The sequence below is a fragment of the Balaenoptera physalus genome (genome assembly GCF_965194825.1).
Source record: "Balaenoptera physalus genome assembly, chromosome: 2".
NCBI lineage: Eukaryota > Metazoa > Chordata > Mammalia > Artiodactyla > Balaenopteridae > Balaenoptera > Balaenoptera physalus.
Genome location: NC_138883.1, coordinates 128,570,193 through 128,589,096, shown reverse-complemented (window position 1 = coordinate 128,589,096; position 18,904 = coordinate 128,570,193). Strand labels below are relative to the sequence as shown.

Here is an 18,904-nt window from a genome sequence, read left to right as displayed (position 1 = left end):
TGTTACCTTTGGTGGGGGGCGGGGGGGGGAATCAAACACAAAAGAGCAACACACACACTTCACCATCACTGCTCAGTAAGACAGTGATTGCTGCAATGCCATGGTGAGGGACATCCTGCTGGGTCCAGAAAGGGTACAAATACAATCACGAGGTCTAAAGGATGTTCATTCCCTTCCAATAGGTGATATTCCCAACAACTAGACCCTTAGAATTCCTCCTAAAAGGGTGTATTTTCAGACATTCAAAATACAGATATTTTTTCTCTTGAAGAGAAAAAAAAAAAAAAAAAAAAAAAGACCTAAAGGTCTTCATTTGCAGATAAGTCCTCAAAAAGGTCAGATGAACCCGTGGTTTCAGAACACTGAACAACGTGGTAACGGTGTCCAGCATCCCTTTTTAACGGGATTTGTATTGGTCTTGTGTTTTTGGCCTTCCCCGGAGTGCCATCAGCCCACACTTCCAGCCTTACCTTTTCGTAGACCTCTGTGGGAAAGAGCTCTGTCTCCTTCTCTGGGGTTTCCATGAGTACCATTTGTAGGCTTAAAGTGTACTCCAGTGGGACCCTGATGTCAAGCTGTTATGGCGAAAAGGTTACTTGAGTGTTTAATTTACAAAGGAGATCTTGTCCCAGAAGGGGGATTGGACACTCTGGCATATATAAGAAGCTATGTCCCATAGTTGGCATTCTAGAGCTTATAGAAACAAACGGTTCTCTACTTCTCCAGAAACTCCCATGACCAAGATAGACTGAGATGTTTTCTGTGCCACCTTGGTGTTTACCACAGAATATGTGGCACCCATATCTATTAGAAAGTCAATCAACTTGTTCCCCACTGTCAATGTTACCCAGGGGTCTTGTGGGGAAATTAGAATCAGACACCTCAGGTCCAAGGGAGTCCCTGGGCCTCTTCATTCATTATCAGATTGCTCCTCTCTTTCTACCATATGAGAGGCTCCTGTCTTCCTTCTATTATTCTTTTGTCTAGGGCATTCTCTTTTCCAATGCCTTTCCTCCTTGCAGTAACCACATTGCTCCTTCCCCAATGGTGGCTTACATTCCTTTAGGTTACTCACCTTCTGGGAATTCAGTGCTGCTGCCAGAAAAGGTGCATTCCGTTTTGCATCTTCTTGCTTTTGTAATTGTTCCCTGTTGTTGAATACTTTAAAAGCAACATCATCTACTAATTGAGAAGGGTTCATTCCAAATACACCATCAAACTTCTGTAATTTTTTCCTTATATCTGGGGTGCTTTGCCCAATGAAAGTCATACTATCCTTACATTCTCAGGGGTCTCAGGGTCTGCATCCATGTAGCGCTTATAAGCTTGATAAATCCTTTCCAGGAACTCTGATAGAACCTCATTTGGCTTTTGTTTTATCTCCTGAATAAGAGATTGTTTAAGCTCTTTTGTCTAGGTACCCCCTTTTGAAGACCCACTAAGACACATCCCCTGTAGTGTTCTAGAAGTGGCATGCCCCCATTATTAGGATCCCAGTTAGGCTCAGCAATAGGGACTGCCAAATTTGCTTCTGGAGTTCCATTTGAATCCATTAAATGGAGCTGGTGCACTTCCTCTCTACTATCCTCCTTTCATCCTCAGTAATCATTATATTCATAAGAGTGTGAATGTCCACCCAAGTGGGATGGTGAGTGGCAAATATCGAGGTGAAAAGTTCAGTCATAAGGAGTGGGTCCTCTCAGTAAGCAGGGTTATGGTTTTTCCAGTTAAGCAAATCCTAAGTCGAGAATGGATTCTGCATCCATAGGAGCCCAGCTGGCTGGCCATTTGCATTACGGACTCCTACAGGATATCAGCACAAGGGAAATTGCCCTGCTGCAGAAGTTGCTCTCAGTCCAAATTGGGTGCCCTGTCGGGTCGTAGATGGTGATACTAAACCAGGTCCCTCTGCCACCGGGGTTACCATAGAAACTTCTATTCGCTCCCCATGAGTGGAGGAAACAAGAGGTAGTGAAAGGGGTGAATATGTTGGCGGCATGGGGTGGGGCAGTTGGAGCAACTGCCAGTGCATGCAGCCCGCTCGGCCAGTGGGGGAGCTGGATGGGCCAGAGGGGGTGTTTAAGGTCTGGAATAATATGTCCCCACTCTCATTTTCTCCCCCTTCCCCTTGTAGAACAGGTTCTCCCTTGGGTTTCCTTTGAGACCATTTTACCATAAGGCGGTAGTCCTCTGACTCCTTCCTCCTGATGCAATAGCATAAATGCTTCTACATATGGAATCTCACCTCTTTTCCCTGCTCTTTTGCAAAACACTTCTAACTGCCAGATCGCATGATAATTGAGTGAGCCATTCAGGGGCCCATCGTTCTTCTGATCCTAACATATATTGGGTCCACACCCTATTACAATAGTATATCATGTCTTTACTAGTCATAGGCTCATAGCTATGTTTTGCCCATTTATCTAATATATGCCCCAAAGGGCTATCCTTCAGGATAGATGGAGTATTTCGCTTTTTTATAAGTTTGATAACACCAAAACACGAAAGACGCAGACAAATTCCAACACAAAAGGCACAAACAAATTCTAGCATCAATGTACACAAAACCAAAAGAAAACCAAGACCAAAACCAACGAACTAGTTTCCAATGAACCAGTTCCCAAAATCAGGTAGAGTCCAACAACAATTCCCCTCTCCAACAGGGTACCCCAACCAAATTGGCTTGTCCTGTAAAGGAAAAGCCCAAATTGAGGGGGGAATATGTTTCCAGTGTGCACGCCAGAGCGACTTACCGTCCAAAATCAAATGGAGTCCGTCGACTCCTAGAAGTTTGTTGGTTCCTTGCTTCAACTGCCAACCGCTGGAGTAGCTGGTGTCGCTTCAGGGAACTTTGAAGGGAAGATCCTTAAGACAAATGGACCTGGCAGCTGCTAGGGTCTTGCCCCAATATTCCTTGACTGGGGCCAGCTAGCCATGAGCCACAAGGCTCCTGGCTGGCTAAGCCAAATTTGTTACCGAGTCCAAGCTTGCTCTGCTCGCCGCACGACAGGCCAGTAGTAAATCAGAGACGAGGTGTTGAGGCAAAGAAGACGACTTTATTCAGAAAGCCGATAGACTGAGTAGATGGCAGGCTAGCGTCCCCAAAAACCATCTTATCAGGGTCTGGATGCCAGTTTCTTTTATAGAATCAGAGAGGGAGAGGCAGTGGGGAAGTAAAGTAAAAAGGGCCATCAGTCTTGCAAAACATCTCCTGGGAGGACCAGCCTCAGTGAGGGAATGTGTTAATTTCTTCTTTCTTGCAGCCATTCACAGGTGGGCAGGGTCAGATTGTCTCCCTGTGAGCTGAACAGAGGCACTTTAACATTCTGGCAGAGGGGCAGGCTTCCCTGAGGCAGGGTATGATTATAATAACAAAAGCAACGAAAAGCAAAGGTTCAAGTCAAAGAAACAGATCCAACATGGAGTCCAACTTAGCTCTTCCCTGTTACAATACCAAAAAAAGAGAAGTTATTTACAGCATGTAAATTGTAGCTGTAATTTAAAAGATATGTATAATTTGTGATCACTTTTAAAGACAAGTATTATATAAACCGGTATTGGCTCCTTCTAGTAAGTGTAGAATATTAGCTTATAAAACATTTTTTTGAGCGGCGATGACGGCGGCGGCGGTGGCGGCGGCGGCGGCAGCAGCAGCGGGGTCTGCGGGCGGTCGGGGCTTCGGGCCGGGGCGGCGGCACCATCTTGTGCCCGGGGCCGGTGTGGAGGCCGGGGAGGGGGCCCCGGGGGGCGCAGGGGACTACGGAAACGGCTTGGAGTCTGAGGAACTGGAGCCTGAGGAGCTGCTGCTGGAGCCCGAGCCGGAGCCCGAGCCCAAAGAGAAGCCGCCCCGGCCCCGTGCACCACCCCCAAGCCCCGGGAGCTCCGGGCCCTGGGCCTGGCTTGGGAGCCCCCGGCAGCCAGGAGGAGGAGGAGCCGGGGCTGGTCGAGGGTGACCCGGGGGACGGCGCCATTGAGGACCCGGAGCTGGAAGCGATCAGAGCTCGAGTCAGGGAGAGGGAGGAAGAAGCTGAGAAGCTAAAGGAGCTACAGAACGATGTAGAGAAGCAGATGAATATGAGTCCACCTCCAGGCAATGCTGGCCCAGTGATCATGTCCACTGAGGAGAAGATGGAGGCTGATGCCTGTTCCATCTATGTTGGCAATGTGGACTATGGTGCAACAGCAGAAGAGCTGGAAGCACACTTTAATGGCTGTGGTTCAGTCAACCGTGTTACTATACTATGTGACAAATTTAGTGGCCATCCCAAAGGGTTTGCATGTATAGAGTTCTCAGACAAACAGTCAGTGAGGACTTCCTTGGCCTTAGATGAGTCCCTATTTAGAGGAAGACAAATCAAGGTGATCCCAAAACGAACCAACAGACCAGGCATCAGCACAACAGACCAGAGGTTTCCCGCGAGCCCGATACCGTGCCCAGACCACCAACTACAACAGTTCCCGCTCTCGATTCTACAGTGGTTTTAACAGCAGGCCCTGGGGTCGTGTCTACAGGGGCCGGGCTAGAGCGACATCATGGTATTCCCCTTACTAAAAAAAGTGTGTATTAGGAGGAGAGAGAGGAAAGAAGGAGAAAAAAAAAGAATTAAAAAAAAAAAAAGAAAAAACAGAAGATGACCTTGATGTTCTTTCCATATTTTTTTTTAAAAAAAGACTGTGGAAGGGGGGAGAATCCCATAACTAACTGCTGAGGAGGGACCTGCTTTGGGGAGTAAGGGAAGGCCCAGGGAGTGGGGCAGGGGGCTGCTCATTCACTCTGGGAATTCGCCATGGACACATCTCAACCGCGCAAGCTGCTCCCCCTGTCTCCCTGTCCCCCTTTGCCCCCTTGTGGGCTGCTCAAGGGTAGGTGGGCATGGGTGGTAGGAGGAGTTTTTTTACCCAGGGCTCTGCAAGGACACCAGACTGTTCTGTTACCTTCCCTCCATCTTCTCCCTAGCTTTCACAGTCCCCTCCTGCCTGTTCCTGTCCTGCCAGGTCTACCACCCACCCCACCCCTCTTTTCTGGCTCCCTGCCCCTCCAGATTGCCTGGTGATCTATTTTGTTTCCTTCTGTGTTTCTTTTTCTGAGTGTCTTTCTTTGCAGATTTCTGTAGCTGGAAGATCTCCCATCCACTCCCAGCGGCTCCAGTGTAAATTCCCCTTTCCCCTGGGGAAATGCACTACCTTGTTTTGGGGGGTTTTGGGGGTTTTTTTGTTTTTCAGTTTTTTGTTTTGTTTTGTTTTCCTTTGCCTTTTTTTCCCTTTTATTTGGAGGGAATGGGAGGAAGTGGGGACAGGGAGGTGGGAGGTGGATTTTGTTTATTTTTTTAGCTCATTTCCAGGGGGTGGGAGGTTTTTTTTTTAATATGTGTCATGAATAAAGTTGTTTTTGAAAATAAAAAAATAATAATAATAAAAAACATTTTTTAAATCTGTGTAAGAGGAAAACACAAACTCAGGAAAAGTCATCTTGAAAGGAGATGACTATTGCCCTTGATGACCAGCTAGAAACAGGGTCTGACGTGAGTGGTGGGCAGATCCAAGAGGAGAGGGGCCTGCACACTTGCCCTTCTGCCTGGAAAGGAGCCTCAAGTTGTCCTTTCTGGAAGATGTGAACAAGATGTGTTTCTCATGATGCTAGCAGAACAGGTCAACATAGCCTGTGGGTGGGACAAATGGCAGTTAAAGAATGCCTCACTTTGGGAAGTGGACTACAAAAAACACAAAGCTTCATGAAAAGCTTGAGCTTGAAATGTCCTACAGATTTCAGTGAGCAAAGGCTTCACGCAGCTTGTGCAGTCACCTTGGGAGGAGCCTGCCAGAAGCCCTGCCCAAGGGAATTATCCACAGCCCAGGTCCTGCATCATCAGCATCAGAGATCTTTTCTCACTGGGGTCTGGAAATAACATCCTGTGATGTGATTTATAATAAGAAATATGTATTTAATCTTTGTCTCAGTTTCTGGCACAGAGTTCCTAAAACCCTTGGAATTTCCTATGTGATAAGAGGGATAAAGGTGTCTTTTTTTATGTTAATGAGTGACTTTTAGATGCACCTAAGGGTAGGGGCTGGTTGCCAGGAGAACCAACCATGTGATCCATGTGATTAGAGAGTTGGAATTTTCAGTCCCACCTCCTGACCTCCAGGGAGGGGAGACGGGCTACAGTTTGAATCAATCAGGAATGGCCAATGATTTAATCGATCATACCTTTGTAATGAAGTCTCCATAAAAACCCAAAAGGACAGAGTTGAAGAGCTTCTGGGTTGGTGAACATATGGAGGTTTGGGGAGGGTGGTGCACCCAGAGAGGGCATGGAAGCTCCACACTCTTTCCCTGTACCTTGCCCTATACATTTCTTCTACCTGGCTGTTCTTGAGTTACATACTTTTATAATAAACTGATAACCTAGTAAGTAATATGCTTCTCTGAGTTTTGTGAGCCACTCTAGCAAATCAGTCGAATCCAAGGTGGGGCTCATTGGAAACTCCAATCTACATCCAGTCGGTTAAAAGCGCAGGTGATGACCTGGACTTGCAATTGGCATCTGAAATGTGTGTCAGGGGCAAGTGGATGGCAGTCTTGTAGGAATCTGATGCTATCTCTGGGTAGATAGTGTCAGATTTGAGTTGAATTGTAAAACCTCCAGCTAGTGTCAGAGAATTACTTGGTGGTGTAGGGAAACCCCCTTCTCCCATATTAGAGTGCAGAACTCATACGTTGCAACCCTAGAAAGGCTCAGAAACCATAGGAAGAACTATGAATATGAATAAGAAGACGGTTAGTGCAGAACAAGGAAGAAAAATGTGAATCCAAGGCAGTAGGTAGCATTTGGGTCACAGTTTTATAGTGAGTACAGCACTCGACTGTTTCTTAGCATGTTCAAAGCACTGAAGGTGGTCTGTATTTTAGACTTCAATTTTAATTGTTTATAAGTGGGATTCAATAAAATTTTAAATAATGTTTAATTGGGGAAAATTGTCAATACTCAGGTGTTATGTGTTAGATATAAAAGAAGTGTATTAATATTTAGAGATGGGTTATTTTTTCATGTTTAATAGATTCATGAGCCAGATAAATTGGGCATCAACAATGTACAGACAGTAACATGTGAACCCAACAGCATGCGCATAGCTGGCTCCCAGACTCGCACCCAGGAAATGCTCACAATCCCAGAGTTAACTGAAGGCAGAGGGATGGCCATGGAGATGCTTTGGGTTTGCTGTCTTAAAATGCTGGAAATCCCCCATTTCTCTGACCTAGGGGCCTGAAAGATCCAGAGGATGATAACATCATTTTCAAGCCACCCCACTCCAGGATAGACCCCCCCCCACCTTCCCTGCACCCACAAAGGACCCAGAAGAAGTGGGTAGTGGGAAGAAATATCAGCACAGGTGCCTTGCTGGGCACACCTGTGTGATTCTGCAAAGGCAAACCTTCAAGGGGTGACACAGAGCTGCAGTTTGGGAGGCCAGGGATGGCCTGACACCGTCCCATGGGCCATGCACCCCTAGGACTTCCCTTCCCCACCCTGGGGACTGCAAAAAGGAGACCCAGATGGGAGCCCATGGTCTGCATCATGGCCCACTGTAGGTAGAGTTTTTATATGTGTTCTTATCAGCTTAAGATAGGTTGTTATAAGATGTTTTCTGTAAGCCTCCTGGTAACTACAAAGAATAAACCTGTAGTAGATAATACAAAGGTTAAAGAGAAAGAAATCCAAGCATAACACTGCAAAAAAAAAAAAAAAAATCACCAAATCACAAAGGAAGACAGTAAGAGAGGAAGAAAAGAATGAAGGAATGACAAAAAAGCTAGAAAATAATGAAAAAGATGGCAATAGTTAGTCCTTACCTATCAATAATTACTTTAAATATAAATATAATATTTTATAAGAACTATAAATGGAGTATAACCTTTAAAATTGTGAATCACTATATTGTACACCTGTAACTTATATAATATTGTACATCAAGTATACTTTAAATATATGTTTATATATATGTTTATATATATATATATATATATATATATATATATATATATAATTCTCCAATCAAAAAAAACAATGAGTGGCTGAATAAATAAAAAATAAGACCCAACTATATGCTCTTACAAGAGACTCACTTCAGCTTTAAAGACACGCATATGCTGAAAGTGAAGGGATGGAAAAAAGTATTCTAGGCAATAGAAACCAAAAAAGAGCAGGGATAGCTATACTTACTTATAGCAGACAAAACAGACTTTAAGACAAAGAAGACTGTAACAAAAGACAAAGAAGGTCATTATACAGTGACAAAGGGGTGAATTCATTAAGAGGATATAACAAGTGGAAATATATATGAACCCAATATCAGAGCACCAAAATATATAAAGCAAATATTAACAGATCTGAAAGGAGAAGTAGACAGCAATACAATAATAGTAGGGGACTCCAATACCCCATTGCAACAATGGGTAAAACACCCAGACAGAAAATCATTAAAGAAACATCAGACTTGAACTACACTTTAGATCAAATCTACCTAACAGTCAAATACAAAGCGTTACATCCAACAGCAGCAGAGTACACATTCTTAAGTGCACATGAAACATTCTCCAGGGTAGATCATATGTTAGGTCACAAAACAAGTCATAACAAATTTAAAAGATCGAAATTATTACTATAATACTATTAATACTATAAAATAAGTATTTTTTATAACCACAATAGTAAGAAACTAGACATCAATAAGATAAGGAAACCTGGAAAATTCACAGATATGTGAAAATTCAACAACACATGCCTGAGCAACCACTGGTCAAAGAAGAAATCAAAAGAGAAATAAAAAAATATCTTGAAACAAACAAAAAATGGAAACACAACATATCAAAACTTATGGGATGCAACACAGCTCTAAGGGGGAAGTTTATAGTGATAAACACCTACATTAAGAAAAAGAAATATCTCAAATAATCTAACTTTACACCTCAAGGAACTAGAATAAAAAGAATATAATAAGACCAAAGTTAGCATAAAGAACAAAATAACAAAGGTCAGAGCAGAAGTAAACAACGGACTAGAAAAACAATAGAAAAATCAACAAAAGTGAGCTTGCTTTTTGAAAAAATAAACAATATTGACAAACATTTAGCTATACTAAGGAAAAAAAGAGAAGACTCAAATAAATCAGAAATGAATGAGGAGACATTACAACTGATACCACTGAAATACAAAGGATCATGAGAGACTAGTATGAACAATTATACCCCCAACAAATTGGGTAACCTAGAAGAAATGGGTAAATTCCTAGAGACATGCAATCTACCAAGACTGAATCATGAAGAAATAGAAAATCTGAACAGACAATAACAAGTAAGGAGATTGAATCAGTACTCAAAAATCTCCCAACAAAGAAAAGTCCAGGACCAGGTGGCTTCACTGGTGAATTCTCCCAAAGATTTAATGAATTAATACCGATCCTTCTCAAACTTTTCCCAAAAATTGAAAAGGAGAGAACTCTTCCAGACTCATTTTACAAGGTCAGTATTACCCTGATACTGAAGGCAGACAAGGACACTACAAGAAAAGAAAATTATAGGCCAATATCTCTGAACATAGATGTAAAAATCCTCAACAAAATACTGGCAAACCAAATTCAACCGAATTCAAAAGATCACATACCATGATCAAATGGGATTTATCCCTGGGATGCAAGGATGGTCCAACATATGCAAATCAATGTGATATACCACATTAACAGAATGAAGGATAAATATCATATAGTAATCTCAATAGATGCAGGAAAATCATGTGACAAAATTCAGCAACCTTTCATGATTAAAAAAACAAAGCTCTCAACATAATAAAAGTTATATATGACAAGCCCACAGCTAACATCATACTCAACAAGACAAGTATCTTACTATCACCACTACTATTCAACATAGTACTGGAAGTCCTAGCCAGAGCAATTAGGCAAGAAAAAGAAATTAGAGGCATCCAAATAGGAAAGGAAGAAGTAAGATGGCCTCTGTTTGCAACTAACATGATTATATATATAGAAAACCCTAAAGATTACACACACACACACACACACACACACACAAATTGCTAACACTAATAAACAAGTTCATTTAAGTTTCAGGATACAAAATCAACATACAAAAGTTAGTTGTGTTTCTATACACCAAAAACAAACTATCTAAAAATGAAATTAAGAAAATATTTCCATATTCAATAGCATTTAAAAGAGTAAAATACTTAAATATAAATTTAACCAAAGAGATGAAAGATCTGTACACTGAAAACTATAGAACATTGATTAAAGAAACTGAAAAAGACAGGAATAAATAGAAAGATATCCAATGTTCCTGGATTGGAATAATTAATATTGTTAAAATACTCATAGCAATCTACAGATTCAATGCAACCCCTATCAAAATTCCAGTGGTATTTTCCACAGAAAGAGAAAAAAAAGTCCTAATTTTGTATGGAACCACAAGATCCCAAATAGTTAAAGAAATCTCAAGCAAGAAGAACAAAGCTGGAGGCATTACACTTCCTGATATCAAACTATATTAAAAAAAAATAGAAATCAAAACAGTATGATTCCAGAAAAAAAACAAAACAAAACCAGACAGACTTGTGGGACAGAATTGAGAGCCCAGAAATAAACCCACTCATATATGATGATCAACTAATCTTTGACAAAATCACCAAGAATATACAATGGGCAAGGATTGTCTCTTCAATAAATGATCTTGGAAAAATTGAATATCCATATGCAAAAGAATAAAATTGGCCCCTTGTTTTACACTGGACACAAAAATCAACTCAAAGTGGATTTAGGACTTAAATGTTAGCCCTGAAATTATAAAACTCCTAGAAGAAAACATAGGGGAAAACTCTTTGGCAATGGTCTTGGCGATGAATTTTTGGATTTGATACCAAAAGCACAGGCAACGAAAGCAAAAATAAACAACACTACTACCACTACAGACAATAGCCATTAGGTATATGAAAAGATGCTCAACATCACTAATCACAAGGAAATGCAAATCAAAACCACAATGAGATATCACCTCACACCTCTTAGAATGGATTTATTATAAAAAATCAAGAGATAACAAGTGTTCGTGTGAATGTGGATAAAAGAAACTTATATACTGTTGGTGGGAATGTAAATTGGTACAGCTATTATGGAAAACAGTATGGAGTTTCCTCAAAAAAGAATTTAAAAGAGAACTACCATATGATCTAGCAATCCCACTTCTGGGTATATATCCAAAGAAAATAAAATCGATATCTTGAAGAGATATCTGCACCACCATGTTCACTGCAGCATCATTTCTAGTAGCCTAGATATGGCAATAACCTAAGTGTCTATCAACAGATGAATGGATAAAGAAAAAATTGTATATATATACAAAGGGATATTATTCAGCTTTTAGAAAAAGAAGGAAATCCTTCATTTGCAACATTAGATGTTGCAACACTGGAGGACATTATGCTAAATGAAATAAGCCAGAGGCAGGGGTGGAGTCAAGATGGTGGAGTAGGAGGACATGGAGTTCACATCTCCTCACAACTAGGGTACCTAACAGGCACTGGTGGGGCACCCTGAACCCCTAAGTGGACAGAAGAAACCCCCAAGCTACCATGCCAGGGGTTGGGCCTGAGCTCCTGTGGTGGGAGCACTGAGTCCAAACCGCTGGACTAACACAGAACCTCAGACCCCAAGGAATATTCATCAGAGTGAGGTCTCCCAGAGGTCCTCATCTCAGCACCAAGACCCAGCTCTACCCAACTGCCTGCAAACTCCAGTGCTGTAAGCCTCAGGCCAAACAACCAGTCAGACAGGAACACAGCCCCACCCATCAAAAAATGAGACAACAAAAAAATATGTTACAGATGAAGGAGCAAGGTAAAAACTTACAAGACCAAATAAATGAACAGGAAATAGGCAACCTATCTGGAAAAGAATTCAGAGTAATGATAGTAAAGATGATCTAAAATCTCAGAAATAGAATGGAGGCATGGATTGAGAAAATACAAGAAATGTTTAACAAAGACCTAGAAGAACTAAAGAACAAACAAACAGTGATGAACAACACAATAACTGAAATGAAACATACACTAGAAGGAATCAATAATAGAATAACTGAGGTAGAAGCATGAATAAGTGAGCTGGAAGATAGAATGGTGGAAATAACTGCCAAGTAACAGAATAAAGAAAAAAGAATGAAAAGAATTGAGGACGGTCTCAGAGACCTCTGGGACAACATTAAATGCACAACATTCGAATTATAGGGGTCCCAGAAGAAGAAAAGAAAGAAAAAGGGTATGAGAAAATATTTGAAGAGATCATAGTCAAAAACTTCCCTAACATGGGAAAGGAAATAGCCACCCAAATCCAGGAAGCGCAGAGAGTCCCATACAGGATAAACCCTAGGAGAAACACACCAAGACACATATTATTCAAACTAACAAAAATTAAATTCAAAGAAAAAATATTAAAAGCAGCAAGGGGGACTTCTTTGGTGGCGCAGTGGTTAAGAGTCTGCCTGCCAATGCAGGGGACACGGGTTCGATCTCTGGTCCAGGCAAGTCCCACATGCCGCAGAGCAACAAAGCCTGTGCACCACAACTACTGAGCCTGTGCTCTAGAGCCTGTGAGCCACAATTACAGAGCCCGCATGCCACAACTACTGAAGCCCACGTGCCTAGAGCCCATGCTCCACAACAAGAGAAGCCACCCCAATGAGAGGCCCGCATAGAGCAACGAAGAATAGCCCCTGCTCACCACAACTAGAGAAAGCCCACACACAACAATGAAGACCCAACACAGCCAAAAATAAATAAAAAATAAAAAATAAAAATCATTAACCTCTAAAAAATAAAAATAAAAGCAGCAAGGGGAAAAAATGTTCAAGGGAATCCCCCTAAGGTTATCAGCAGAATTTTCAGCAGAAACTTTGCAGGCCAGAAGAGAGTGACAGGATATATTTAAAGTATTGAAAAGGAAAACCTACAACCAAGATTACTCTACCCAGCAAGGATCTCATTCAGATTTGGCAGAGAAATCAAAAGTTTCACAGACAAGCAAAAGCTAAGAGAATTCAGCACCACCAAACCAGCTTTACAACAATTGCTAAACACAAGAGAAGAAAAAGACCCACAAAAACAAACCCAAAACAATTAACAAAATGGTAATAGGAACATACATATTGATAATTACCTTGAATGTAAATGGATTAAATGCTCCAATAGACTGGTGGAATGGATACAAAAACAAGACTCATATATATGCTATCTACAAGAGACCCACTTCACATCTAGGGAAACATACAGACTGAAAGTGAGGGGATGGAAAAACATATTCCATGCAAATGGAAATCAAAAGAAAGCTGGAGTAGCTATACTCATATCAGATAAAATAGACTTTAAAATAAAGAATGTTACAAGAGATAAGGAAGGGCACTACATAATGATCAAGGGATCAATCCAAGAAGAAGATATAACAATTATAAATATTTATGCACCCAACATAGGAGCACCTCAATACATAAGGCAAATGCTAACAGCCATAAAAGGGGAATTCAGCAGTAATACAATAATAGCGGGGGGTGTTAACAACACACTTACACCAATGGACAGATCATCCAGACAGAAAATAAATAAGGAAACACAAGTTTTAAATGACACAATAGACCAGATAGATTTAATTGATATTTATAAGACATTTCACCCAAAGTGGCAGGATACACTTTCTTCTCAAGTGCACATGGAACATTCTCCAGGATAGATCACATCTAGCATCATGAATCAAGCCTCAGAAAAATTAAGAAAATTGAAATCATATCAAGCATCTTTTCTGACCACAACTCTGAGATTAGAAATCAATTACAAAAAAAAAACTGCAAAAAACACAAACGCATGGAGGTTAAACAGTGTGTTGCTAAATAACCAAGAGATCACTGAAGAAATCAAAGAGGAAATTTAAAAATCCATAGAAACAAGTGACAATGAAAACACGATGACCCAAAACCTATGGGATGCAGCAAAAGCAGTTCTAAGAGGGAAGTTTATAGCAATTCAATCTCACCTCAAGAAACAAGAAAAATCTCAAATAAACATCTAACCTTACACCTAAACCAACTAGAGAAAGAAGAACAAAGAAAACTCAAAGTTAGCAGAAGGAAAGAAATCATAAAGATCAGAGCAGAAATAAATGAAATAGAAATGAAAACAATAGCAAAGATCAATAAAACTAAAAGTTGGTTCTTTGAGAAGATAAACAAAATTGATAAACATTTAGCCAGACTCATCAAGAAAAAAAGGGAGAGGACTCAAATCAATGAAACTAGAAATGAAAAAGGAGAAATTATAACTGACACTGCAGAAATACAAAAGATCATAAGAGACTACTACAAGCAACTACATGCCAGTAGTTGACAACCTGGAAAAAATGGACAAATTCTTGGAAAGGTACAACCTTCCAAGACTGAACAAGTAAGAATTAGAAAATATAAACAGATGAATCACAAGTAATGAATTTGAAACCATAATTAAGAACCTTCCAACAACAAAAGTCCAGGACCAGATGGCTTCACAGGCGAATTCTATCAAACATTTAGAGAAGAGCTAACACCTATCCTTCTCAAACTCTTCCAAAAAATTGCAGAGGGAGGAACACTCCCAAACTTGTTCTACGAGGCCACCATCACCCTGATACCAAAACCACACACAAATAACACACAAAAAAGAAAATTACAGACCAATATCGCTGATGAACATAGAGGCAAAAATCCTCAACAAAATACTAGCAAACAGAATCCAACAACACATTAAAAGGATCATACACCATGATCAAGTGAGATTTATCCCAGGGATACAAAGATTCTTCAATATACGCAAATCAATCAATGTGATACACCATATTAACAAATTAAAGAATAAAAACCATATGATCATCTCGATAGAAGCAGAAAAAGCTTTTGACAAAATTCAACACCATTTACGATAAAAACTCTCCAGAAAGTGGGCATAGAGGGACCCTACCTCAACATAAAAAAGGCCATATACGGCAAACCCACAACCAACATCATTCTCAATGGTGAAAAATTGAAAGCATTTCCTCTAAGATCAGGAACAAGACAAGGATGTCCACTCTCACCGCTCTTATTCAACATAGTTTTGGAAGTCCTAGACACAGCAATCAGAGAAGAAAAAGAAATGAAAGGAATCCAAATCAGAAAAGAAGTAAAACTGTCACTGTTTGCAGATGACATGATACTATACATAGAAAAGAAGATGCCACCAGAAAACTACTAGAGCTAATCAATGAATTTGGTAAAGTTGCAGGATACAAAATTAATGCACAGAAAACTCTCACATTCTTATACACTAACAACAAAAGATCAGAAACAGGAATTAATGAAACAATCCCATTTACTATTGCAACAAAAAAATAAAATATCTAGGAATAAACCTACCTAAGGAGGCAAAAGACCTGTACTCAGAAAACTGTAAAACACTGATGAAAAAAAATCAAAGATGACACAAACAGATGGAGAAATATACCATGTTCTTGGATTGGAAGAATCAACATTGTGAAAATGACTCTACTACCCAAAGCAATCTACAGATTCAATGCAATCACTATCAAATTACCAATGGCATTCTTCACAGAATTAGAACAAAAATTTTACAATTTGTATGGAAACACAAAAGACCCTGACTAGCCAAAGCAATCTTGAGAAAGAAAAATGGAGCTGGAGGAATCAGGCTCCCTGACTTCAGACTATACTACAAAGCTCAGTAATCAAGATAGTATGATACTAGCACAAAGACAGAAATACAGATCAGTGGAACAGGATAGAAAGCCCACAGATAAACCCACACACCTATGGTCACCTAATCTGTGACAAAGGAAGCAAAAATATACATGGAGAAAGGACAGCCTCTTCAATAAGCAGTGCTGGAAAAACTGGACAGCTACATGTAAAAGAATGAAATTAGAACACTCCCTAACACCATACACAAAAATAAACTCAAAATGGATTAAGGACCTAAATGTAAGTCTGGACACTATAAAACTCTTAGAGGAAAACATAGGCAGAACACTCTTTGACATAAACCACAGCAAGATCTTTTTTGACCCACCTCCTAGAGTAATGAAAATAAAAACAATAATAAACAAATGGGACCTAATTAAACTTAAAAGCTTTTTGCACAGCAAAGGAAATCATAAACAAGACAAAAAGACAATGCTCAGAATGGGAGAAAATATTTGCAAATGAAGCAACAGACAAATGATTAATCTGCAAAATATACAAACAGCTCATGGAGCTGAATATCAAAAAAACAAATAACCCAATCAAAAAATGGGTGGAAGACCTAAAAAGACATTTCTCCAAAGAAGACATACAGGTGGCCAAGAGGCACATTAAAAGTTGTTCAACATCACTAATTATTAGAGAAATGCAAATCAAAACTACAATGAGGTATCACCTCACACCAGTCTGAATGGCCATCATCAAAAAATCTACAAACAATAAATGCTGGAGAAGATGTGAAGAAAAGGGAACACTCTTGCACTGTTGGTGGGAATGTAAGCTGATACAGCCACTGTGGAGAACAGTATGGAGGTTCCTTAAAAAACTAAAAATAGAACTACCATATGACCCAGCAATCCCACTACTGGGCATATACCCTGAGAAAACCATAATTCAAAAAGACACATGCACCTCAATGTTCATTGCAGCACGATTTACAATAGCCAGGTCATGGAAACAACCTAAATGTCCAACGACAGATGAATGGATAAAGAAGATGTGGTATATATATACAATGGAATATTACTTAGCCATTAAAAGGAACAAAACTGGGTCATTTGTAGAGATGTGGATGGACCTAGAGTCTGTCATACAGAGTGAAGTAAGTCAGAAAGAGAAAAACAAATATTGTATATTAACGCATATATGTGGAATCTAGAAAAAATGGTACAGATGAACCTATTTCCAGGGCAGGAATAGAGACACAGATGTAGAGAGTGGACATGTGGACACAGAGGGGGAAGGGGAGGGTGGGACGAATTGGGAGATTAGGATAGACATATATACACTACCATGTTTAAAATAGCTAGTGGGAATCTGCTGTATAGCACAGGGAGCTCAGCTCAGTGCTCTGTGATGAGTTAGATGGGTGGGAAGGGGGCAGGGGTGCTGGAAGGAGGTCCAGGAGGGAGGGGATATATGTATACATATAGCTGATTCACTTCGTTGTACAGCAGAAACTAACACAACATTGTAAAGCAATTATACTTCAATTTAAAAAAAAGATAAAAGAAATAAGCCAGATGCAGAAAGACAAATACTGCATGATCTCACTTACTTATGGAATCTAAAAAAGTCAAACTCATAGCAACAGAGCATAGAATGGTAGTTAACCGGTGCTGGGAGTGGGGAGGGGGAAATGGGGAGTTGTTGGTCAAAAGATACAAATTTCCAGTTATAAGATGAATAAGTTCTGGAGACCTAATGTACAGTATGGTGACTACAGTTAGTAAGAATGTATTGTGTACTTGAAATTTGCTAAGAGATCTTAAGTGTTCTCACCACACCAAAAAAAGTGGTAACTGTATGAGGTGATGGCTATGTTAATTAGCTTCTGTTAATCGTTTCATAATATACACATGTATCCAAACACCATGTTGTACACCTAAATATGTACAATTTTTGTCAATCCCACTTCAGTAAAGCTGGGAAGAAAAATAACATGGATGTGGCAGGGCAGGGCATGTTTCAAATCCAGGAGGTGCTTCTCCGAGTGCCCTGGAGAGCCTTGTCTTGCCTCTGGCCTTCAAGCACACACAGGTCCCTTATGAGAATCCTAAACAACTCTGCACGGCGGCCTGGTTTCCACTGCACAGGGACACAGGGACGAGGAGCTAGCTTCTCACTTCCTCTGTGCTACACAGAACAAGGTGACATCTTTCCCACCCACCTAGAACAGATCCTCATCTTCAAGTCCAGGGCTGGTGTGAGACTAGGAACTAGTTCCTTCCTTCTAGAAGGAACTAGAAAAGACCTCCACCTCTGAAACAGCTGGGTCAGGTCACTGAAGCTTCAAACCAAGTGCAGCTGGAAAAGTGAAAATAAATTAGCCTTTAATCTGGATTGTATTTATAACAATGGCTTAAATTTGATCCAACATAACAATGGCTTAAATTTGATCCAACGTACACTACATGTTTGCCGCCTTCAGTGGAGCCTGGAGAGCAGAGAATGGGCTCAAACTCAACCTACTCCTCAGTGAGGGTGACGTTCTTCCCCAGGAGGCTGCTGGGTGGGGACCTAGGGCCTTTGCCATCTCAGGAGCCAGGGGCTGGACCCCTTCCAGCAGCCAGTATGCCCATCCCCCAACCTCCTGCCCTTTAAGCTTAGAACTAGCAGTTTCCTTTTCATTCACTTTCATTTCCTGGGATTGGAACTGAGAGAACATTGAACTAGTGCGATGTGGTGAGCAGCAGCTGGGGCGAGAGTCAGAAAACCAACCAGGCCTTCTACCACCTTATGGCAGGGTGGCCCCCACAGCCCCTCTCCTGGGACCTCCAACCACTCCATCCTGCCCACCTCCCCAGTACTAACAAAGAACCCATGGCATGTGCTCAGTAAAACACTGAGCCCAGCATGAGGAGGCTAGAGGGGTCCTTAGGACAGAAAGACCACCCCCTGAGCACAGGGCAGGGGTGGCCAAGAACAGGGTCTCTGCCTGGCCCTAAGGTCGGCCTCTCTAAACCCCAAAAGCCAATGCCCAGGGCTTTCATCCCAAACCTCCCTTTCAGGGTTGCTGAGGACTAAGGGGGTCTCTGTTCCCCAGTGTGGTGGCTACGGTGGGTCTGGAGATGCAGGGAGACCCAG

The 18,904-nt window shown here is 40.9% G+C and overlaps 1 pseudogene across 1 annotated transcript; it reads left to right on the top strand.

Annotated features, from left to right (window-relative positions):
* The first annotated feature begins 392 nt into the window (after window positions 1-392).
* Window positions 393-4,630, top strand: LOC309655231 (polyadenylate-binding protein 2 pseudogene; annotated as a pseudogene). The gene has a single exon. The product of its transcript is annotated as a polyadenylate-binding protein 2 pseudogene (transcript).
* Window positions 4,631-18,904: the final 14,274 nt, after the last annotated feature.